The sequence below is a fragment of the Dermacentor silvarum genome, chromosome 1 (assembly GCF_013339745.2).
Source record: "Dermacentor silvarum isolate Dsil-2018 chromosome 1, BIME_Dsil_1.4, whole genome shotgun sequence".
In the NCBI taxonomy this organism is placed as follows: domain Eukaryota; kingdom Metazoa; phylum Arthropoda; class Arachnida; order Ixodida; family Ixodidae; genus Dermacentor; species Dermacentor silvarum.
Window position 1 is genome coordinate 32,746,246 of NC_051154.1, and position 25,851 is coordinate 32,772,096.

Sequence of the window (25,851 nt, forward strand, 5' to 3'; positions counted from 1 at the left end):
GCCGCCGCCGCCGCCGTGGTGTTGACACATCCGTTGGCGACGAGGTTTGCAGATCGGGCTTGTCGGCCACTCGTCAGGATAAAGGAAAGCGGCACGGCATTAACCGGAATAAGGGACCGTCCGAGACACAGCAGGAACGCCACTTGTTTACTAAGTGACCCCCTCCCTCCTTTGAGTGAATGCTACGCGGTGGTGAGATCGAGGCGCGATTACGCCTATTGCTCCCGGCACTTCCCTAGGTCATTGGGCGCGCTCAACTGATCCACGTGCGTGTTCATTTTGATTTGCTATCGTTCTGTTAGAACTGTAAATATATCGCTGCATAGGAATAACGGTGTTTGGTCGCCCATAAAACTGCAATGCATACAAGTCACTCGGAGGAAGAGTCCTTCGTTCGTTTGGTGAGAAGCGGTGCTACCTCCATCCTGGTCTGCGAACTCCGCGTTATAACACTGTAGCTCTTTTTGAACTGCTGTTTTACCTGTCCGCACGGCAGGGAATGACTGAAGTTCTTGCTGGCCTCTCTGATACAGCTAATGCTTCCGTGTGTCCTCTCTCATAGCGCGAGAGTTGCTTCGACAAACAAATCCGGCACATTGTTGCTGCGCATTGTCACTCGTGTACACGTATATCTAGAGAAGGCAGACTTTCTCCCAAGGGAGTCGTTCGAGCTGTGTGTCGAGTGAGTTGGGCATGACGCTCATTACGCGCGGCACTCTCGTTCCTTCGCGACGTCCACTCGCCACCGGCGGCTTCCCATTACGCACTGCATGCATTCCGGGTCCCGCAGTTCATCCCATCTTATCGCTAAATAATCCCGCTCGTTCGCCGGGATGAGAGCGGCGCTTGCGAGCCGGTAGAGTCGCCGACCGTCGGTCCCACGGCGAACGCTCATCGCAGCGCCCTGCCGAAGAACCTCCGAGTCACCGCGAAATCCCCGCCGTGGAAATTGAAAAACCGCCGACGCGTGCGGAGCAATTAATGCGACAGAACGGCGTTACGCGTCCATCAGGGAATCTAGGAATAGGCTGAGGCAAGAAGAGTTCCACTGGTCGCCGTTTCACAGTGCTCCCCATGAAGAACGGCGAAAAACGTAATACCACGGAAAAATTTTTTTTTTTTGTTTTTTAATTGAGCCGACTCGCAGCTTGGTTAAATTTATCTTGTTAAAGGTGTGAAAATATGTCGGTGCTTTAAATCATCCTTAACAGTGCGCCTACGGCTCTGAACTTGCAAGAGGCAAATACCATTCCTCTCTACAGTCCGTATTTTAATACATATAGAGATTACTTTGTTCACAACGATGTTGGTATTTTTGTGCTCGGAGCGTCTGGTGGCGTGGTTTATAATTACCACAGGGACGAGACAAAAAAAAAATCGTGCAGAAAAAAATGTCGACTTTCGTCTACGGCAGTTCCATTCGCTAAAGTGTTTAAATAAGAAATTAAACAAAAACTCTTAAGACAGGCTTAGAGCCGAACCCTGTTCAAATTTATAAATGCTGCGTAGACAGCCTTCTCTGCTTTGTTGTTGTTCCGAGCATAACAAGAAACACCGTGAATATATGTCCCTGACATCTCGCTCGCAAATCAGCATTTTGTGAACTTAAGCTCCTGTGACGACGATAAGCATCCTTTGGGGATGTTTATTGTCGTTAATGCTATCAGGCTTTGAAGTATACTGGTTGCAAGTGGCCACCGTTTAACAACGAACTTGCTTTGCCAATCCAACGGTTCAGTAGCCAGACCTCAGGTCCATTGCTCTACCGCCCAGAACACGTCATGCATGAGCCGTGTACTGTAGCCGGGCTTCTCTCGCGCCAATTACCCCTCCTTTTGAGAGGCCTCCGACTTTCTACTGCGGTGGCTCGCGGATGCATGCTGACGCTGAGAATTAATTTCTCATTGCCGAGCCCGTGATATGGAGGTGCAGAATGACAAAGAGACATGCAGAACATCGACGCCCGCTCGGCGAGGCAGTACTTTAGAAAAACTATAAATGATTTTATTCAAGCCCAAAATACGCTGAAATGTGTGCCGGAGTGGTTGGAAAGCGTCATTACTGGCAACGTTAGAGAAGTTTTAATATGGTGTCAGCTGGGGCAAGGTTTCGGATGTAGATAACATTTTTCACATCTCCACAGTTTTATTTTGTGTAAACGTTATACATGCATGTGTTGCTATTGTTTGTTAACACCAAGTGAGTTCTGTATTGTTGTGTGGCAGGCAATAAAGAAAAAATGTCGCAGTTTCACCTGAAAGGCGAAGCATCAATTGCGATAGCAACTTAGTAGAAAGCTATACGGAGTAAGGATGGTAGTTTTATCATCTGTATAAACTTGGACATGCAGCAGCACAAGCAACGCGCAGAACTGTTGTCGACGCCGTCGCCGTTTTGCCCGCGTTCGCACCGAACGCGCGCGGCGTTGGTGACTGTTGCCAGGGCCTCTGGGGGCGGCTCGGAGGTTTTCAACGAGATCAGAACGGGAAACTCGTCGATCAGCGTCGGAAGTCTTTACCACCTTCTGGCCTCGCAACGTTTTTATATACATACGCATTTGGTGCCGCAGCTAAACGTCGCGTACCCTCCCTCCCTCCCGTCTCCCCACGGCTTTTCGCGCGACGGAAGAAGTCGCGTTTGCTCTCTATATATGGTGATTGTAAAGGAGGAAAGAGACTCTTAATTCTGCAGCCCTTCAGGGAGCACGGCGCAGAACGCGCGTTTGTTCTCCGCCGTGCGTTCGCTCCCCGTGAAAGCGCGCGTCCCTCGCGCCCTTTCACTCGCACATACAGCGCCCGGCGCGCGACGACGATTTCATCGCCGTTGACGTCATACGGAACCTCACGGCGACGCCGACGGCGTAAATCCTCTTTGAGTGTCCATATAATTGCTATCGCAATAAAAAGAAGTGATTGGGGCCGAACGGACACAGCATCGTGCTGCTGTACGAGGGAGGACTCAGGTTCAATACCGAACAGTAACGAAGTTTTATCAAGTCTTTATTTTAACGAGAAAAACAGCCGGAGTAAAGAGGTTAGAAACACGATACAAACCGCAAAGTGGGGGGCGAAGTAGGCTTGTCCACATTAGCGGGAAAACGCGCGTGGCACGGCGCAAGCGGCGGAAAGCATGCCACAAAAGCGGCTGAGCGGCAATGTTTTTCTACCGCTGTGCGAATGGGTCTCGGAGCTATTTTTGCGGCACGCCGCTCGCCGCCAATCGGGGAGACCAGTCAGGAGCGGCCTTTTCATACACGTGGGCAAACGTGACGGGGAACTGCCACCATCTATTGATGATCATGCCGCAGATACATTCACAAGATACACTCTTTTCACCGGCCGATTCATGGCTGATCCCCCAGAGTGGGTTGCGCCATTTCACTAAATAACTAGAACAAGATTCCAGGTGAAAGCGAATCTGTCGTGTGCTTGCCTGGCCCCGGTAAAGACGCCCTCAAGTGCACATGTGGCCATGCCACTGCTGGCGTGTTTTGCCGCGAGCGGCTTTCCGCGCGCATAATTGTCCCGCTAGTGTAGACATACCTCAAGAGTACAATGCTAATCACTTTAAAAGTTCAGCGGTTTATCTGTGTACTGAAGTTTAACGTCCCAAACGAATACAGTGTCTCTGAGAGATACCGTAGCGGGGGGCTCTAGATTAACTTAGACCACCTGGGGTTCTTTAGCGTGCACTCAACGCTAGATACACGAATGTTTATTTATTACTACTTTTTTTTCATTTCGCCTTCATCGGAATGCGTCGGCCGGGGATCGAACCCGCTACCTTGTTCAGCAGCAGAACGCAGAGCCACTGAGCCACCTCTTCGGCTTACCGCAGGGGTCACCGTGTTTTCCCTTGCCCTGTCTTTAATCTTTCTATTCCCCTTCAGCGAGTATCTGTAAACCTTTATTTGTAGTGTAGGTAACTATCGTTATTGGGCATCGAACGGACGCCAACCAGCCGGATGCCACACTTAGGACTGAAAAGCTTTGTGAGTATAGCTGTGATGCTTTTTTTTAATGATTGTTATCTTAAAGTACAGCACAGCCGCTTGTACCCGCGTAAGCACCCACTCTCACCTTATTGTTATGAGGTGACAGTGTATGCTTGAAACGAACGCAGTTTCAGCTATAGAGCTGTCAACGAACGCCATCTTGTAGTTATCACGTCAGTCAGTTCTGCCTCCAGGCCTAAAGGGTGCTGTTACCATAGCAACACTCGGGGTTCTTTCAGCCTAGTTAACGTCGTGCAAGGACCGCGCTGTGCCTGCGAGCCTAGTGGCACTTGCAAATCTAGGAGAAAAGGGCAGCAACCAAGGAGCTCTGTCGTCTGCTGCGGGTGGTTGAGCATTTTCAACAAATGTGCGCGTAGCTAAAGGGAGGGTATTTTCTGTTCATTATCGCAATAATCACTATTGTAGTAGTGTTACGTTGTGGGAACGGAATGGTAGCCGTTGAAGCTTTTTTTTTTCATCTTTTTTTTTTTTTTGTCAGAAAACGCGTTCCAAGAGAAAACCATACGATCTAAATCAATTTGGCGCGTTCAGTATTTACTAACGTACCGTATTTGTACCCAACGTCCTTATGCCGGCTATAGGAACTGTTGTAACCAAATCGGGATATAAATTTGCGTCCGTGCACCATGATCCACTAGCGCTGCGCCATGCGCGCCTGCTACTGCGAGCTTGCACGACGCCTGCGCTTTCAAAGTAGGGAGTGCACCGGAACTGGCCTTGCACGAAGTGAAATCGAAGAGCGCGGTGCAGGAGGCTCGCGCTGCTCTTTCAAATCAAGGGCGAAAACGCTGCACACTATGAACTAGTGCAGAAAGTGCCGCCAAATCGAAGAGGCCAATTAACGCAGAAAAAAAAAAAGCGGTTGTCTATACACGGCTGGAATCTGATGCCATGTTGCCGCTATATTATGCCACAGAACTCCATTTCAAAAGACTGCGATTCGAGGGTGAGCAGCAAACAACAAGGTTTCCTGGGCAAAAAGGCAAGAAAGAGTCGTCACTCGGCGAATATTCTTTCTTTTCCATCGAGAAGCGTCACCTCCGACTAGCCGGCAATGGGTGTTTCAGGTGTTTCAGCGAACGCTTTCAAAAATTCTTAAAGGTTGCCTGTGGCAAATAGCACAATTCTAGTTCATGAGCTGGTCTACTCGAAGAGGCGGACATTACTTGCACAACACATTGAAATGCATAATCGAATAATTACCAATAATTCACTAATTAAGCTTTTAACTAATTACCTAATGGCCCATATTGCAATTTACAAATTGTAGCCATGGAGTTCGCAAGAATCCCACTTGGAACGAATTCTCTGGATGACACCAGCTTCGAGATATTAATTCCCGAACTTTGCGGAGAAATGCATTGGCGTTCCAGTTAGTTTCTTAACAAAACTTCGCTTTATGCATTGAAGCACAAAATTAACTGGAACGCCAATGCATTTCCCCGCAAAGTTCGGGGATTAATATCTCGAAACTGGTGTCATGCCGAGAATTCGTTCCAAGTGGGATTCTTGCGAACTCCATGGCTACAATTTGTAAATTGCAATATGGGCCATTAGGTGATTAGTTAAAAACTTAATTAGTCAATTTTTGTCAATTATTCGAATATGTATTTATTTATTTATTTATTTGCAATTAATGTCCGCCTCTTCGAGTAGACCAGCTCATGAACTAGAATTGTGCTATCTGCCACAGGCAACCTTTAAGAATTTTTGAAAGCGTTCGCTGAAACACCCTGTATATTGGCAGCCGCTGCAGAGCACCAGTCGTTACAGTTCGTTAAAGATACGGTGCCCCTTATCTATAGCTGGCCAGAGGGTGCTGCGACGCTTTAATGTATCTACACGATAACACAAAGGGCAGTGCCTTGCTCTTTGAGGCTCGAGGCCTGAGGACAAAAACATACTGGAGCAAACATTCACAACGGGATGAGGCATGTGTCTGCTGCAGCAAAAATCCGGAAAAAACTCTGCACATCCTAATAGATTGTGAAAGTATATTCACCCGGTGAGACTCGTAGGTACCGTCCACCTTCCAGAAGCGCTGAGATTTAAAGTCAATGGAAGTATTAACCGGTCAGCACTCGAAATATGCAAGAGACGTTTAGAGAAAAAGCAGGGAAGATACTGATAGGACCCGATCCGTTACAAGCACGGGTAGGTAGGTACAAGGTAGGCGTACAAGTTTTAAGCAAGATAAAAAATAATTAGGAGATGTAAGCAGAATGCTAGACTTAGAAGCGTGTATAGCATACCTGATTAGCTCAAGCAGGCTAGGTGAATATTTGTCGCCACACCGTTTCAAAAAGAATGCCAATAAATCATCATCATCATCATACTCATCACCATCTATAACCTCGGCGCAACCGACACCGGCTGTTAGAGATGCATGATAACCGATGTTACATTCACTCTATGAAGCGAATGGAGGTGTCACGGCCATTGTTCATTGTGTCCCTCCCATTTAGCTTCCATCGCTCGCTGGGCTGTGTTCTAGGCCCTGCTGTCAAGTGCGGAAAGCTTCAGTGCAAGGCGTCCATACTCACACCCTCACCCCAAGTTGAATAGGGCGCAAGCCGTTTCTCTTAGACTCTTAGACCCGAATTTACCCCAACGTATATCGCGACGACGCCTGCCCGTCCTGCGGGCATACATCCACTCTATCACACATGCATCTGGGAGTACGGGTCGAGATACCCCAAGTGCAGCAAGGAGGAGTGAGACTCGCTTCTGCGTAGCCCCACTCTAGACAAGCAAATCCTGGCTGTCCGGCGTGCCCGCGACCGGCCCGGCCCGGTGGGCTAGACCTGCCGTCCCGACGTGCGACTAGCCGGGTGCGCGACGAGTTCGCGTCCTCGCCGGCCCTCCAATAAAGTTCTTTCACTCACTCACTCACTCACTCACTCACTCACTCACTCACTCACTCACTCACTCACACTCACGTGTCGAAAGTATGGACACTTCAGCCTACTTTACAGTACGGTAATCGATAAAAGAAACTGGCGTTCTGGGTTTGTTTGTTCGTTCGTTCGTTCGTTCGTTCGTTCGTTCGTTCGTTCGTTCGTTCGTTCGTTCGTTCGTTCGTTCGTTCGTTCGTTCGTTCGTTCGTTCGTTCGTTCGTTCGTTCGTTCGTTCGTTCGTTCGTTCGTTCGTTCGTTCGTTCGTTCGTTCGTTCGTTCGTTTTTCTCTCTTATTTTTTTTTTCTTCCTTTCTTTTCTTACCTGCACATTCGACAATTCAGTGGCTCGGCACTGCAGCCAGCTCAGCCGGAGCGCGAAGAAAGCAGCCCAGGGAGAGGAATCCTGCAACTCGCAAAGTTTTGCGCATTGTTTCGTGGCCGCTTACTTTGCTCGGCCGATGCTCTGCGGCCGTTAGCGTTTCTCTCTGGGCGTCGCGCAGCCCGCTGCCCCTATGGTTGCTCGGCACGCTGCCGGCTGTGTGTGTCAGTGCCTGTGACGCGTCCTTTGCGCGCATATTACGTGGACACGGCGTCAGGGTTCGCTTGTCAGTCGCGCCTGTCAGCCTTGGTTGCCGTAAGGTCGGGTGGCCCTCATGAGGCCGCACCGTCTCTAGCGGACGCAACTGCAGTTACGAAACATTCTTTAATCAGCCACGATGGGCGCGCGAGGACCTTTTCAAGGGCAGAACCGGCGCTCCCCTTCCTGCAATCCCGAAGCCCAATGAAGCCATTCAAGGTGGGGTCCTCGAATCAGCGGTGCCTCCTAAACTGCGATGCGATGCTGGTGAAGTATAATGAAGCTCGAGAGACACAAAGGGTGTCGTCGGACCTGCCGTCTTCAGCGGTGAGAGTGAAATTCGCAGTGTTTTGAAGTGGGCTTACAACGGAGCTAGCCTTACTCATCGTTTCCTGTACATTCGTCTCCAGTTTCCTTTAATTCGATCGGAGTAATTAACGCGGTCCCGCCTCAGCTTCTGAACATACTGATGTTGACTACGACTGTGACCCGTCGCAGTGATTTAGTCGCTATGACGTTCCGCTGCTGAGCACGAGTTCGCGCGTTCAATTCCCGGCCACGGCGGCCACATTCCGATGAGAACAGATAATTTATTGAGCTGTTTCGTAACACCTCCTGCACATTTCATGAGTAACTCAACCCTGTAGCGCGAAATGCTAGCACAACATGCGTGAAACTTTCGCAGGGCTTCCTTTCGTTCCCTTCGGGCATCCGATATGCAGTTCCTATAAATTAGCCGAAAAGCTTTGTGAACATAGTCCATGTTGTTTCTCGAAGTGAGCGTGGTACTTACTATCGTTTCAAAACAATTTTAAGTTTTTTTTTTTTTTTGTCTTTTCCAAATAGCCATCGTTATTGTGTGAAGGAGACGCTGGTGACTGCTAAATACCGAAGAGTGCTTAGGTTCAATAATTTTGGTTCTTTGTCAAAGCTAATCTTCCTAAAGAGGTTGCGGTGTACAGTTACATAGCAGAATTGTAATCGCTGTTGTACCGCAACTCTTCATCGAATGATTAGATTTGTTTGGTTTTTGTTTGTTTCTTTTTATGAACGCTCTAACTCTGGTAGCTTGGATATGCACAAGTGCGTGCATCTCAACTTTGTTGCTTGCCTTCTCTGTGCGCTGCTCGCCCACATTTGTCTAATTTTTGTTCGCACGCACTTTATATTTGCACTGCATATAAAGCAATTTCCTCGAGCCTAACACGGCATCTCGTGTATTGGCCTGTATGTTGAGAGAGCGAATAAACAATCACCAGAGAGACGCAACGCATTCAGTAAACTAAAACGCCGCCGCCAGGTACAGCGGCCTCAGTGACGCAATCGCAATCGAACAAATTCCCTAACGTGGAACGCCAGCTGCGCATTTGCACAGCTCGCGTGGAGTAAAATGGGCGGCGAAGTCCCGAAGCGGGACTTGCGATGAGGGAAAGAGCGCTCCAGTGATAAGTGCGTATTTAAACGATTACGACGCACCAGGGACGTAAAAAGAACGATCTTGATGACACCACCCCTTTTCAAAGAAGGTGTTCTGTTACCGTTATCATCATAATTATATCAACAATAACAGCGGCAGCGTGCCCGCGCAAGGTGAATCGGAAGGAGCGGAAAGATAGAACCCCGACTCGCGCACGGAGCGGTCACTCCCGTCAGTTTCGGAGCAGAGAGGAGGAAAAAGGTGCTCGGGGTGAGGAGGTGTGAACACGCGGGACCCACCGAGGAGGTGCACCGAACGGCGCGGCGGCGGCGCTCGCGTCGCCCGCGCGCCTTTGAGCGGCGATTTCCTTCGCGCGGCGGCGCGAGAACCGTGCGTCGCCGGCTCCTCGCGGCCAGCGTGCTCCTGCCGTCTAACACCTGCGCCCGCCGACGCACCTCGGCCTCCTCTGCCCCATGCGCCCGCGGTGAGTGCGTGCGACTTTGGCACGATGAATCAGCACGCGCACAGCCTTTCACTTCCGCTGCCTACCTTGCGCGCCGAGAAAGAGTAAAGTTGCCGCGGACGTAACGCCACCTGTACTCGGCACAACGCCGGTTGCGACAATGAAACGCGTCCAGGTCTGTTGTGAGACTCGCGACAGTCGGCCCGAGGCAACGCATGGCACTGTAGCCGAATGCATGTTTCACACCAACGGCTGTGATGCACGTGACAAGTATGCGAGCGATCCGAAAGATTGACGTGTTCTCCGCCTCTCTCCGGACGCGACGAAACGGGCTTGCGAAACTGACATTTTCGATGAAGTGTTCGCACGAAGGCATGCTCTCCTGCGAACATTTCGTTTTCTTTTTCTTGAAGTTCTCGGCCTGCCCGTGGACTGTCACTGCTGGTTTGTCACTGCAACAAGCGACCAGAGGCTAGCGAATGTACTTTTGCTCACCTAATTTTAAGCAAGTTTAGCTGCAAGCTATGCAGTAATACTTTACCTCAACAATATATATTCTTGTCTATCACAACCTGGTGGCAAATATTTTGCCTCACAACTGCACTAAAACCTTCGAAATATGTGCACTGACACTGAGTTGTCAAAACAGAAAACTGTGTCTCACCTCGCTGTGTATAATGATTTAGACACGCTAAGTTCGATCATTATTATCAACGTGTGATCTCAAAATAAGCGGTCTTGGACTTAACTTTTGTTTATATCGTTGGTTACAGTATTCGTAAACCAACGCTGGGGAACGTCACCCCTAATTTACGTCGTCTAACATTTCGTAGTTTCTATGCGTAACTTAATTGATGCTATTGGAATTGTTTTCTGATTTTGTTGCCTTTTGCGCAAGACCTATATATGGCGACACTTCCGCTAGTTGCGCATCGCGTGTCACAAAGATCAGCTCACTCACGAATTTTTTTTTCCCTCGCACTGTCGTGGATATTCTCTCAGCAGAATTTGCTGCGGGGCTAGTTCGTACACGGTGTTAAGGAGGAAAACAGGTTAAAAAAAAAAAAAAAAAAAAAAAAAAAAAAGCGGGACAGGGAAGAGAGGCAGACAAAACGCTCGCGATGTGATGTAGGTTCCAAGCCACATTATGCGGCGCGAATAGCTGTTGCTCACAGAAGGGTCCCCAATATGGAACACGCAAAAGTATCGAATTTACCTGCGAACCGGAATCACAGTTCCCGATTCACGAGGTGCATTGAGTGCGGCGAGCGTCTAATTAAAACGTGCAGTGCACGTTTCGATGTGTGACTGCATGTTCGCTTATTGTGCGACTATATTGAACTTGTCGCGGCGCTTGTGCTCTCGAAATTTCTGCGAGCAGAGCTGCACACGGAAATTCTGAGTGCGCAATAGTCGGACAATCTTGATAAATTTCTAAAAAAATTGGCCGACATTTAATACGCGCGAAAGACGGGTGGCGATAAAATGACGTTAATTGAATTTGCAATGTCTTCTTAGACAACCATTTAGCAATTAGAAAGGTTGTTTATGTTAACTTTTTTATCAAAAAGCCAAATTATTATATCTGAGCCTGCCTTCCTAATATTTTTTTCTTTTAATTTAGAGACTTATAACCCGACGTAGGAACGCAGTCACAAAGAAAATGAATGCGGTCGTGGACACTGCAGCCGAACGCAATGCCGCGTAAGCCACTCATTGCCACTGTAAGCCGAGGAAAATGAGGGTAAGAAAAACAGCGTCGTCGGCGTCTTTCCTTCAGTGTGCCTCTCAAGTAACGAAAGAAAACGAACTGGGCGAAGGAGTGCGAGAACCCCCGCTGAAGCAGCGCTGTATAGCTTGTGGTGGAGACCTCAGTGTCAAGCGCTGCGTGAGCGGATAGCCGCAAAGTTTCCGTACCTATGGAGCAACGTACGATAAAGTTCCTTCATCAAAAAATGTTGAAAAAAAAAGAAAATATTTTTTTAACATTTTATTTATGACTACCTTGTGCAGCACTGGCCGCGGCCAGCTGAACGAGAGTTGGACACATGACGCTAATGCAGCCTCTAATTATTGATGATATTCTCAGAAGAGAAATTCAGTAACGAAAAATAAGCGCAGAAATGAATTAGGGTGCTTGCCCAGATCAGAACACAACCGTATAATTACGTTTATAAGAAGAAAAAAAAAGTTCTTGAATGCTGACCCAGCACCGCCCCAGAAGGATGGTAGAAGCGCCGCAAAGAAGGCATGGTACTCTTGAACGTTTGAGAGAGAAATGAAACTGAATTAAATTGTGGGGTTTTACGTGGCAAAACCACGATTTGATTGTGAGGCACGCCGTGGGGGAGGGGGGGGGGGGGGTACCGTGGGTTAATTTTGACCCCCAGGCGATCCTTAACGTACCCCAATGCACGGTACACTGGCGCTTTCTTTTTTTTTTTTTTTTTTTTTTGGGGGGGGGGGGTGCATTTCGCCGCCACAGCCGGGATTTGATCCCCCGCGACCCGTGCTTAGAAGCGCAACACCATAGCCGCTAAGCCAGCGTGGTGGATAGAGAACAGGGAAGAAACAAGTTCCTGAAAAATAAACTGTATGCTCCCTCTCAGAAAATTCATTCAGCGCCGTATGAGCTACATTACTCAGTCAATAAGGTGTGTATATCTATCCGCCCCCTGTCGTCTGTATACGTCGCCTGTATCTTCTCGCACCAGCGGGCGCACCACCGATGCGAATATTATAAGGAACCACTTTGTTGCACCATCTATTCACAAAATGTTCTTATGCTTGAGTTGTTCGCAAGACCATGTTCCTGCCGGTCATTGACAAACTCTCACAAGGGAAATTGTTTGTGAGGTCGCATTCACAAAGCTTTTCGTTCGTTTGCAATTGACGTCAGCCGCCTTCGAAAATATTTCGAATTGTCTGGCCCCTGGTCTCACCAACAGTTGCAGCTTAAAATTTTTGTGTGTGTGTGTGTGTGAATACGGGCCCTGGGCCTGAACTCCCAAAGCTTTTCTTGGCCGATCACCTTCATTGGCCAATCACCTTGATTGGCCGATCACCTTCGCTACCCGCCGCGGTGGCTTAGCGGCTATGGTGTTGCGCTGCTGAGCACAAGGTCGCGCAATCAAATCCCGGCCGCGGCGGTCGCATTTCGATGGGGGCGAACTGCAAAAACGCCCGTGTCCCGTACATTGGGAGCACGTTAAAGATCCCCTGGTGGTAAAAATTAATCCGCAGTTCCCCCACTGCGGCGTGCTTCATAATCAAATTGTGGTTTTGTCATTTAAAACCCCAGAATTCGTTCATTCGTCATCCTTCACTGATAATTATTCACTTCGCCACCTCTTGTTTTTGCAAACAGCTTTAACGTACGAAGGGCTCTATGAATAGGGGTCCTGGGCTTGTATTAACCAACCTGTTCGTATTCTCCAACGGTTCGTACGAAGAGGTAGCAGCCATTAGTGACAATTGTCAAACAACTATCAAAGGTCAACGTCAAACAAGAGCAGAATCCCTTCGTCACTTCCACCCCCTACTTTTCTGAATTAACGCCCCTTAATTTTTAACGTCATCTTTCTATGGGAACGCTTCTAATTATGCTTAGCAGCGCTCAATATCGGGCTGACGTCCTGAAAATGACACTTCCTCGATCATGCTTCGTGGTCGAGGTGGGACGAGTCGAAAGCCTGCTTCGCCATTCAATGCTTATAAGGAGCGTAACGCGCGTTCTTGATCCAGCAGTGAATGTGGCGAAGCAATCGGCACGTTCCCCGTCATGTTCCCCGTCATGTTCCCCGACGGTGGCTGGTTATCTGGTCATGTATTTGCGACCGCATATTACCAAAGACAGCAGAAGGTGGGAAAAATTGTTTAGCCGTCGTTTGTTCTGACACTTTCTATAAGGCGCGTTCACATGCAGCAGAGGCAAAGCGCAGCGCTGCATGCGATGTAACATGAGGCGCCATTACTTGTCAAAAGTGGGGCTACACCCAAGCCGCCCGTCTGGCCGAGTTTATCGTCGCAGTGCGCTTTCACATAAGGTTTCTTAGGGTTACGAACCATCTAAGTCTGGGTAGCCGAAAACCGAACTGCAGCGTCGGTGAAAATTATATTCTATATACATAGAAGTTTGGTATAAATTAACCCATGCATAAGCAACGTTTGTTGAACTTTATTTACACACGCGCTGAGCTTGTGTTGCATATCTGAATTCCAGAGACAGATTAGATCTAAGGCGGAGGAGGAGTGTAGTTAGCTGCAGGCGGACCGCGAAAACTGGAGGCAATTGATCTACTCGCGCGCCACTTGTGGAATGCGGGAAAGTCTAAAACCTGTCATAATACACACAGGGAAGTCTATGTGGCGAGGATAGAGCTTAACAGGCCGGGACATCCTGTGCTAATGCAAGGAGGAGGAGAATTAAGAGAAGGAAAGGCAGGAAGGTTAATTATCAAGTGTAAATACTGGCTGGCTACCCTGTTCTGGGGAAATGGGTAAAGGGTATGAAATGTGACAGAAGGAGCGAATAGATAAAAAGGGAGAAGGAGAAATGTGCGCACACAAATGCGATGCAACGCGCTACAACTTTAGCCTGTCCTAAGTATGGAACAGCGCGTGTAAAGCCTTCTGTGTCGAACTCGGTTTGGTCCAGTCTCCCAGGTTTCTCTCCTTCGTCAAGGGGGATGCGAATTCAGAGTTGGTAATTTATGGTTAAAGTGAGGCGAATCATGACAGAGCTTAGCAAATCATTAAATTTTTGTCAGACTTTTACAAATAAAATATGAAAATATATTTGACGCCACGTAAATCTGTTGAATAAGTACTGGGTACGTATTCAGCGTATACCTCAGCAAGGCAGAAAATCAATCTATAAAAAGAAAAGATGGCAAAATTAGAAATATTTCGCTTTTTCCCAGCACTGAAAATTGTTGCTTCTTTTCCCGCAAAACAAACGCAATGTAACCTTTGGGCTCGTACAAAGAGATTATCCTTTTACCGGACTAGAGGCACTACACTGTACGCATGATCACTGCGCTGCCGGGTCCTTTCCGGCACGTGTTTCCAGCTACGCTATCCGTACGTACCCCAATCCTCCTCCTGCTTTTTCGTTTGTTTCCTTCGTCGAGGATAGCATTACTGCTTTACAGCGGAGCTGTATTGTGGGGATGCGCGACGAGCATGTGTGAGACCCCACAGTATATATGTACCTTCCCGTGGATTTTCAATGTCCGCGCCTCAAAACTCCCGCGCCTTCTATGAGGGGACAACGCAAACCAGTAATGCATGTGCTAATACTTGGCATAGCAAGAGGAAAGCTAAGAAACCAGCCAGTACATAGAGTTTCATACAATAATTACAAGAAAACTGGTGCTGATGTCTACGGGAGCTGCAGTCGGGGTGGTTCAGCCAGCATGGGAAGCACATGGGTTTGCCGAAATTGTTGTCCTTCTGGCTTTAAACGTCTCTTTGTCAATTCGTCCTTTTTCAACAAGGTACTTTGTAATAATTAATTAAATAAAGATTACTAAAATCATCCGAGGCAGGACTCTAACACTAGATCTCTAGCACAGCAGCCCGACATTGAAGCCATTGCGCCACGGATGCATATGCATCGACAAGGGGCATAGAACGCCCTTATGAATTTGTTGCGGGCAATCCAGCATCTTGAGACGCTTGGCGTGCGTTTCAATTTGGATTCCTCGACAGGTCGAGCCGCTATTAGTAGCGATTGTGCGTGTTCGCAGAGTTGTGCGTTGTCAATAAACGTTCATTTTCGTATAGTTACTCGCACAATGATATTTGTGGAGTTCTTTTAAAGCTCCGCTGGTAGCCCACATTCATAGAGGGGAATGGCGGCGATTTTTGGTATCTTGCTTTCAGTAGCGGCAATGAAACGTTTTCGAAACTTTGCCAACTGCCGCCTGACCGTCTGTGACAAGGGTGAGGAAACGCAGCATTGATGGAGTGCCACTGCTGCGCCCTTCGTAGGTCCTCTCGCGTTCCCTTGTTTTCCCCAACAAGCGATTGTTATTCTCTAAGCCGTTGTTGCCTTAGATGGACGCATGACGTTCATTCTTTTTATACGTGTGGCACATCATATATCACTATCTCATTTTTTTCAAATCTGTAACGAACCAGTCGAATACTTACTTTCACTGAACGAAGGAAGAGTACCGAAACTTTGCTAAAATGTATAGTCGAGGAACGGCTGATTTTAATTACCTGTTGCGTTTATTCAGATTGTATCGATGTTTGTACCATCCGCGGCTCCATGCAGGTTAAACGTACCACAGACTCTTGTCCTTGCAATTCTTTGCTGATTCTTGAAAGTTTGTTTATGTCGCCTTGCCATAATCCCCGATGATCAGTCAAGCTCGCGCTTGAGTCTAATTAGGGTTTCATAAAATTAAAGGTTCGTGGACATGAGAAAATAAAGCGAACAGGCTTAACAAGCTGTTAGTGTTGCGTAATACACCACCTAGATGTGTGGTCTGCCAAAGAGTTTGCATATTAAGGGTGCCGAGACACTTGCAGGAAAAGCTACCACTATCAGAAAACCAAAGAGGCACGACCTGCAATAATTCCGGTGCAAAGAAATATAAATTACGCCGTACACGTACCACTCAGTCAACACCAAACCCTTTCACAGAAGAATCGATCATCACAGAGATTACTGGGGGCGACAGAGTATCACATCCGCTATTGAAAATATTAGCACTGGTTACAAAGAAAACATTTCACGGTTTCATAGTTAGTATGCAGATTCAGGGCTCGTATTCGCTAGGCACTTCGTACGCTAGAAAGTTTGCTAACAAAAAGCGCTGGCCAATCGTGATAACCAACGTATTAGCAAAGGCGGTAGACTAGTGACAAACAGTCCTTAAAAACAAAAAGCTTTCTGATTTCGTTCGAGGCTTAATGAGTTTAGAACAAGTAAATGATGTGAGTGAACGAACATGGTTGAAAGAACTGCCCCACTGTAACGAACGAAATTGTCAGCATGTATCAAAAGCAACGTTTAACATCATAAAATGCTTTCTAGAACCTTGCTGATATATATCATAACTGAAATAGCTTTTTTTTTAACCTGGCAGATCACAATCTAAATGACGTGCTCCATGAGTTTCCGGAGTATGCTTGTAAACGTTATTCGGCTATGCTACAGTGGAACGAGAGAGAACTTGCCTATGGTATCAATACCCTCTCCCCCATTTCTTCCCGTCTCTTGGTAAGTGTACATCGCTTCAATAACTACGAGAAATCTTGTGAAAGAGACCAAACTCAGCGAGCTGCTGATTTTAATGTATGAATTGCATTTTCTCTTTTCTGGTGTAGTTCCATTCGTGTTGTGTACCATCTCGACTGCCCATGTCCTGTGCTTGCACTGTTCTACAGAGAGGTATAAAATTCCTCCCCCGAATGCGCGCATATTTTCAGCAACCTGAAACCTCGCCGCTGTACACTCTTTTGACTTAAAAGTGACCGCTTTTGAGTAAAGGTCACCACCTGCTCATTGATATTCGTCGTTTCGTTTTTTCTTTTTTTTTTCTTTGCGACGGCACCGCCAGCGACAATTTTTTTGCGCAGGGAGCGTGTCATTTGAGGAGGAACTCTATATTCGGATAATTGATCGTCACGCAGTCTTTAGGGCGCGATAAAGGGAAGAGCGGGGGCCCGACCTTTTACGCGCGTCGACCGCGGGTTGAAAGGTTGTTGTGACCGCGTCGTATCGTAGCTCATTAGCGAGCGCTCGCTGAGCGCCTTGTGTGGCAAACGGGGCCAAGGTCCCCCTGAAACGGCGCGTTTCGGCGCAAATATGGAATAGAAAGACAGCTATTGGAAGGCTGTGAAACTTAATACACGCATATGCGGTCGCCCGTCGGGCCGGGATAAACCCAACACGTGGGATGTGAGGCGTTTGCTTCAATCAGGCAGAGTGCCTACCGTCCCGATGATGTTTTAATAAGGGGCCGTCCAGAGCACGCACAGAGAAAGCTCGTGTCAGCAGCGACGACACCGCGGACGAGCAGCGCTGTCAGGTACGGTCCAGAACATAGCCCCTGCCACCAGCGCAGACCACCGGCGATTGGGGCCAGCGGGATCGATCCCGCGATGTCGTGACGCCAGATGCGGCAAATAAAAATGAACGTCCGAGGCCGGTGTACAACGCCGCCGGCCCCTCCCTTTCGGGCAGGCTCCCAAAAACGGGACCTGCCGTGCACCCGCGCGCTGATGGATGGAGTCGCCGCCAGCGCGGGCCTTATCGCCCTCTCTCAGCGCCGAGTCGACTGCAGCGATGAAATCTTTCGCGCCAAGCGCAGTTTCAGGGCTCTAGCAGGCCCACTGGAGAACGTACTCGTGTTTGAGCGTACCGGAACCCGTAGTCTGCAGCAGGTGGTGACGTCAGGCTCAGACGCTGAGCCTCGTGGGCGGTGTTGGCTGTGCGTGCGCCCCTGCTCCGGCTGCGTCTGACAACGCCTTTGGGCCGCTAAGCCGGGGTGTGGGGCACGCGTCAGCGAATGGTCCTTCTCTGGGGCCGAGCAATGGGGCTCGCTTGCCTCAGAGGCTCAGCCGCCGACATGTCGAGCGCATTCGCACAGCGCCTCTTTCGCGTGCAGGCAAGTTGCTTGGTTTGAGTTCACGTACCTTCGAGTCACGTACATACCCGACTCTTGGTGTCACAGTGCATTCACTAGAGTTCCTTTTGACTCCATTTGCATCAACAGCTTTTTTTCCCCTCTTCTTTTCTCGTACTTATAGAAGATTTTTTTTTCTTATGCAAATCAGTCGATCATATGGGACACAACAAAAAAACAGCAGGGGCTGCAGAGTTTCGACCCTTAGACAACTAATGCGCTTGACGGGCACGCTACTTCAAACTTACCCTTGAGCTTTGGCTCGTTCTGTCATACCGCACAGAGACAAGGAGCAACGTCCCGAGGCACTGCATCCTTTCTCTACAAGGCCAGCGCGCGCCCACAAGGTTCTCGCACCGTGTCGTACACCAGGCGCGCGTCACCCGTCCAACCGCCTTTAAGGGACTTGCTCGTCTGAAAGCAGTTGCGTGTGCTGCGTGACTGAACAAAATCAAGACGCGCGCCAGTCTGTTGACTCGAGTAAATTAGCGTTCACGAGTAGGAGTCGTCGCTTTCAGTAGAACGCTCCTGAACAGTGTTTGCTCGGGCAATATATCCCCCATCGCAGCGACCCATGTCCACGGGAGCGAAAACGTAATTAGCTCGAGACCCTAGGAAACTTTTGAGCGGGCATCCAATTTGCCGGGGCTTTTTGCTTTGCGCGGGAAGAAGCTACGTCGATCGCCTTGACTCTTCGATCGGCTGCTTTCGGAAGCGCTATCGCGGTATAGTACTGGACTGTAGAACGCGTTCGAGTTCTAGGATTTGAAGCGACCGCCGTTGTTCTTCTACCGGGAACCGGGCCGCCTCTTTGTGCGTTTGCCAGCTGCCAATAAGTCGATAGACATGCGTCGAGCCAAGCGCGTCGCTATAGCTTTCTCAGTGATAACCACTTTGGCCGAATCGTCGCGTCTGCCTCCACACCTCTCAACTATAATTCTTATTGGATGCACTGCGGGCTTTAAATATTGTAAAATAATGAACACAAGAAAGTTAAAATTATTGCATCGCTTAGATTTCGGTAAAATTGGGTCATCTGATGTATTTTGGGTGGCTGTAGAAGAGGTCTCTCTTCTAATTTTGGGCGGCATATCCTGCAGGCAGGCCCCTAACCAAGGTGAGCGTTAGAGGGCCTGACACCCCCAGAGGTTATTGCCGCATAATCCATGCACAAATTACATATATGTCATGTTATATGTACATGTTAAATATGTTGTGAAATTTATTCTATATGTGCATCATATGTTTATATTTTTATTTATTTGCCATAAGGGCCCGTAAGAGCATTACATATATAGATACAGTGTGGTCATCGATAACATGTTTCAGTAAACAACGTCAAGGCAATACATATCTATGACATAATAATGATCTAGAGAGAGAGACAGAAGGAAGGGGAAAGGCAGGGAGGTTAACCAGATGGGAAGATCCGGTTTGCTACCCTATGCTGGGGAGAGAGGGGAGGGGGAGGTAAAGTGACAACAAAATAGAGATAAAGAAAGAAAGGAGCACAGACACACAATCATAATCGGTCACAGGTGGCACAGCACAGTAGCACTTGCAGCACTATAAACATCTGTCCAGGCTACAGCCGCTTGTCCAAGTCTGTAGCCCTTAAAAACTACAACAGTGCCCTCGTCACCCTCCGCTGCGATAGGTTGTGATGTCGGCAATCTAAAATAAGTTCCTCTGTTAGAGGTCTTTGGTCAAAACGCGCTATCGCGTGTACGAGCGATCGTGAGTGAGTGAAAACTTTATTTAGGTCCAGAGAAGACGCAAGGGAGACCCCGTGTCACCCGGCTAGTCCCAGGTAGGGACCGCCAAGCCGAGCATGACGGCTCGATCGCGGGCACTCGGACGGCCAGGGCTTGGTCGTTGAGTTCTGGGCTGCCCAAAAGTGCAACCCACCTATCCTCGCTGAAGGCGGAGCCGATGGCTTCGCACTCCCACAACACATGCTTCAATGTTGTCGTTAGTCCACAGGCAGGGCAGTCCGCACTGGGATACCTTTCAGGGTATATAGCGTGAAGAACCGAAAGGTTAGGGTACGCACGAGCTTGTAAAAGTCTAAGAGTCACCGCCCGCGCCCTGCATAAGGCAGGGTGCGGGAGGGGGAATACCCGTCTTGACAGATAGCAATGCTTGGTGATCTCATTATACGTGAGCAATGGTTCCCCGTGGGGTAGGGGGACTGCGGAGGCGGCGCGGTCAGCGAGTCCTCGCGCTGCTTCGTGCGCGCTCTCGTTAGGGTTAGAGGGAGAGCCCTCAGTCGACCCCAAGTGAGCGGGAAACCAAATGAGAGAATGCGGAGAGATACTTTTCAAGCTTTGGAGAATGCGAAGGGCCTGAGGGGAGACCATCCCGGTTTGGTAGGCCTTAATGGCCGCCTTGGAATCGCTATATATTGCCTCTCTGCGACCATCGAGCACAGCCAGCGCGATTGCAACCTGTTCGGCTACCAAGGGCTTCGAAGTGCGTACTGTAGCGCAGCAAGTGATCCTGGAATTAGAGTCGACGATGGAGACGGCGAACGCCTCTTGTTGGACATATGCCGCGGCATCCACGAAGCTTGCCTCAATGTGGTTGTTACGGACGTGTTCGAGTAGAGCTCTACTCCTGGCCCGACGTCTGCCGACGTTGTGTGCGGGGTGCATATTACGGGGAATGGGCGTGATGTGCAGTTGAGATCTGATGTCGCTGGGAATCCGCACGGTGTCGGGGCACTGGTCGACGGGGTAGTAGAGGCCCATCTCGTCGAGTATCTTGCGGCCCGCCGGGGTGCCGGATAGCCTGAGCAGCTGTGAACGCTCTTGCGCCTCTATTATTTCTTCGAGCGTGTTGTGCACTCCGAGCTTTAACAGGGTTTTGGTGTGAGTGCTTGCAGCTAAGCCGAGGGCGAGCTTGAAGACCTTTATGATGAGGGAATTTAACTTGTTCCTCTCTGCAACATGCCAATTATGCATGGATGCCGAGTATGAAAGTTGGCAGAGCACAAAAGCATGTATAATGCGGATGAGATTGTCTTCCTTGATTCCGCGGTGCCTGTCGGCGATCCTCCGTATGAGGCCGAGAGCACTCTCCGTCTTGGCGATGATCCTTCTGAGTGCGGCACCATTGGCACCGTTAGACTCTATATACATCCCCAATATTCGGAGCGAGTGCACTCTGGGCACCGGGGATCCGTCACCAGTGAAAAGCCGTATTTCGCTTTCGGACGCCGGTTTCCAACCACGATGGCCACCACCTCTGTGTCTTTTCATGTAGAGAAGTAGCTCAGACTTGGATGGAGAACGTCTGAGCCCAGTGGGGCGGAGAAAGCGCTCGGTCGCATCGATGGTGCTCTGCATGGCGTCCTCAACTTGGCCGTCGCTCCCACCAGCGCACCAGAGGGTGATGTCATCTGCGTAGATGGTATGGTTGATTCCTTCAATCTTGGCGAGCGCCTTGGAAAGCCCGATCATTGCGATGTTGAATAATGTTGGCGAGATGACTGAGCCCTGAGTAGTGCCGCGTGAACCGAAGGTGATTTCTAGCAATCGTCTCTGTAAATTGTAGCGAGGACAGTCACAGGGAAGGTGCTGAAGAGTCTCCTCGCTACCACAGTCATCACACGAGGCATCGCCGGCCCATCCGATTCGGAATGCAAAAGACTTAGTACAGGCTACTCCTAGCCGTATTCGAAACAGTAGGAAAGCTTCGCGGCGGCAGAGTCCAGCTGGGATGCAAAGGCGTAGAGAGGAGTCTACGTTGTGCAGCCGGCTGCTTTGAAAACTTCCTCCGTTCCACAGAGAGAACATGATATCACGGGTGAGCATTCGAAGTTTTCGAGCAGCATCTGTCCTTGATAACGGTATCGGTTCCTCCTCGTCGCCTTGAGGAGCCGACCGAGCAGCGTTATTGGCGTGTTCGTTTCCTATGACGCCGCAGTGACTTGGAAGCCACTGAAATGTCACGTGGTGTTCTTTCTCAGCCAAGGCATGGATTAGTTCTCTAATCTCGAATACCAGTTATTCGTGTGGTCCACGTCGCAGGGCTGATAGCTAAGACTGCAGTGCTGTCTTCGAGTCACTGAATATTGACCATCTTCGAGGTTGTTCTTGGCTGACGAGACGAAGTGCAGCGCGAAGAGCTGCAAGTTCCTCAGCCGTCGATGTCGTTGGGTGACACGTCTTGAAACTGGTGGTGGTGGCTTTCGCTGGGAAAACCACGGCTCCAGAGGAACACTGGAGAGTTGCCGATCCATCAGTATAAATATGTACGTGGTCGACGTACCTTTCGTGCAAAAGGAGCAGAGTGAGTTGTTTAAGAGTAGGTAATGACAGCTCAAGTTTCTTTCTGATTCATGGTGCGGTGAGGTGCACTGCAGGTCGATCCAAACACCATGGATGAATCCACGCCTTAGTTGCGGGGGAGAAGCCTGATGGAAGGCGAGTGTAATAATCCGAAATCGTAGTGCAAAATGATGCCTGCGGCCTTTCTGACGGTAGTGTTGCCAGATGATGGGAACGGGCCCGGGCAAAGTACCTAATGGGCACTCTCAACACTTCCACCGCAATGTGTGTTGGTATGGGTTGGTCCCGGGTGATTGCAATAGTCGCCACTGTCGATGTGCATTTCGGCAAACCAAGACAAACGCTTAGAGCCCAACCAATGCCAAATATGTTAAATGAAACAAGACAATCAATTATACATTTACCGTCTAAATACTATCATATGTCAGCAATGTGCTTAAGTTCACACGTGAAAGTGAATAGAAATATTTCAAAATGGCCGCCGTTGTCCCCGCAAAGCCCCTTTTGAAAAACATTCTTGGGCACGGCTCTGTCTCTATGGACAGTGACTTGGCCATCATGTCTTTCGGCGCCTGCTGACAGAGGTGAAAGTCCAGCCGTTGCAGAAGCGAGCAGTGTATTGTTCTTAAAAATGGGGTGCTCGGCGACGACATATTCGCAAAACTGTATACGGTCAAACACCGCATTTGTTTAACCGAGCGCCGTCACGAACACATCAACGTGCGTTAGCACTTCCGCTTTCATATACCGTTCACTCATCGGGTCGTTTCCGTGTTGTGTGAGTGAGTGCAAGATATAATGTAGGGGGTCGAGCTCCAAGAAGTGGCGCCCTCGTCCCTCCTGGTCGCCTAACTGCGCCGAGGAAGCACTTCGCCTTCCTCGGCGGCCGCACCGTCCGCGGCCGAGTTCTTCCGGCGCAACCGCGAAAGTGGTTCCGGTGGCGGAGAAGCAGTGAAGTATAACACCGGGCTGCTTCGGAGCTGCAGCTCCACAGCGACACGGCTGCTCGATCGCGCCGTGCTCGCAATGGCGGCAATGCCGTTCCAGCGCTGGCGGGAACAATTTCCGGGTCGCGTGGGCCGACGCATCCCGCGTTCTGAGCACGGCGGCGAGCGCAGCGAATATGGGCGTATAGACTCGCTGGCAATGCACGCACGCGCGCACAATGTTCCGGTTTGCGTATTGGACGCACGCTTGGCAGAGAGCGCTGCCTTTGTGTGCCGCTTCTTCTTCTTCTTCCTGCATGACACTTTGACGAGCTGCTAATGGCCAGTTTGGCATTGAGGGACAAGTAGTGAATGTGCCTGGGTAGCTTAATTGTATATATAGTCTTAGTCGAAACGCAGTCTGACGGAAGGCATTCGCCTGCACAAGCACACAGCCAGACGGGTGCCATGCAGCCGCCAGAATTTTTTGCTTTCCTTCTTTCTTTCTTACGCAACGAAGCAACTGGTCTTGGCTAATTAATTCGCGTAGCACTGCGGCATCCAGCGCGTCAGTGCAAGGCAGCAAAGAATCGAGCTGCTCTGTCCATTTATTTTGAAGAGTGTAACATACGTAAATGAATGTAAATATTTAATTCTGCGGCCTATCCAGGTATTGTTGAAGCTGACGTAATGTTGCAATGACATTAACCTCCCAGCCTCCCCCGTGTCATCTCGGTACCGCTGCTAATGCGTGAGGATGTCAGCATAGAGTATCGTCGCCACAGACGCGTATACGCAAGAAATAAGATAGAATGGTCTGGAAGGGATGTTTGACAGTCTATACATATAGATCTCAGTCGTGGTTCCGCTAATTCGTACCCGCTAGCTTCTCGCGCCGAGATGGGGGAAAAGAAAAATTTAATCACTCGACCTTGTCGTTCGCGATTCTGTTTTCTCGTAACGCACCTTAATTTTTCGCGGGCTTTTGAGCTCGTGAGGCCTTCTGTGCAGGCTAAACATTAGGTATAACACATTCCTGACGTCTGTCCACGTAAGCCAAGCTTTCTTAGCTTTAGAGAACGGTGCATTGAAACACACCACATGGTATATGTGCAATGTGCTCTCTTTATTTACAGATTACGACGTGTCCGGGCTTTCGGGTTATTTATTTATTTATTTATTTATTTATTTATTTATTTATTTATTTATTTATTTATTTATTTATTTATTTATTTGTTTATTTGTTTATTTATTTATTTATTTATTTATTTATTTATTTATTTATTTATTTATTTATTTATTTATTTATTTATTTATTTATATTAAACACCCCAAAAAAGCCCGTGTAGGCATTACATAGGGGGGAGGGATGACATTTAGGTGGCACAAAAATATGCACAGTTCAAACTACCATATACGTACATAACAAAGAGAAACCAAGGGATACATAGCGAATATATACAGTAAGTTTTAAAAAGAAACAGTCGACAACAATAAAGAGTGGAAGCGGAATGATTGCACGATAAAGAAGGCACATATAGAAGTGCCCACATTAAAACAAAAAGTAATCTACTCAACACTGTCTGCAGTCAAAAAGGCTAAAAGCGCTGATTGGAAAGTGGGTGAATCTGTTAGCGCGACGATTGCGGAAGGCAGTTAGTTCCATTGTTTTACTGATAAAGCAAGCGGTGAATTTTGGTATTTGTTAGTTGGGGCAAAAATCGGTTCACCTTTAAATGTATGGTAGCATTGCCACCAGGTCTCTAACGCGATGCGGGGGAAGAATGTTATAGTGCGAATGACAGAATTATATAATAATAGATCACCTATAGATATATTATTCTTGTTCTGCAGCTGTCCGGTTCTTCCAAGGGGATGCCATTCATAGCTGAGAGAAAGGGTCTTTCTCAGTATCTATCATATACGTCTGTTGACGTCAGTTGCCTCTTTCAGATTAGTTAGTAGTTCAGCGCACCCGTTTCCAGTTATTTGCGAAACGCAACTGCTCTTGCTACTGTGCACGTCTTTCAGCGCACGTCCTGTCGTATGTGTGTACGTACTTTTCGTCGTCGTCCCTTAGCGGTGTTCTAAAAACGCTGTCAAGATAGAAGGTGTTGGCGCACAAATACGGCGCTGGCTTAGCTTTTAATAGGTGGTACATACAACATACAGCTGCGCTATCCTATACAAGTCAAAACAACATCACAACATTACAAAGAAACTCGAATCTGGGGTTTTACGTGCAAAACCTACGATAAGATTATGAAGCACGTCGTAGTGGGGGACTCCGGATTAATTTCGACCACGTGTTCTTTAACGAGCACCCATTGCACGGTACTCGGGCGTTTTTGCATTTCGCCTCCATCTAAATTCGGCCGCCGTAGCCAGGATTTGATCCCAAGCCCACAGGATTAGCAGCGCAACACCACAGCCACTGCGCCACCACGACGGGTACAAAGAAACCCTGAAAGTAACAATGCGAACAACAATATCACATAACACAGTGACATTTAAAAGAAACAATCAAGCTACGATGCGAACCACAATGATATCACACATGCACAGTGACAGTAAAAAATAAAGAACGCTCTCATAAATGAAATGTCCGTGTTCAGTGGCTTGT

At 48.7% G+C, this 25,851-nt stretch overlaps 1 protein-coding gene across 2 annotated transcripts in view; it reads left to right on the plus strand.

Annotated features, from left to right (window-relative positions):
* LOC119459349 (1-phosphatidylinositol 4,5-bisphosphate phosphodiesterase epsilon-1) overlaps positions 1–25,851 on the plus strand; it is a 236,732-nt gene that overhangs the window by 35,816 nt on the left and 175,065 nt on the right. Inside the window, exon 1 of one of the 2 annotated variants that reach the window (XM_049666218.1) lies at positions 9,311–9,389. The exons of the other annotated variant lie outside the window; for it this stretch is intronic. The gene's annotated coding sequence lies outside the window, so the exon portion shown is untranslated. Of the gene's footprint in view, positions 1–9,310; positions 9,390–25,851 lie in introns of those variants that run through there. 2 annotated transcript variants of the gene reach the window in all.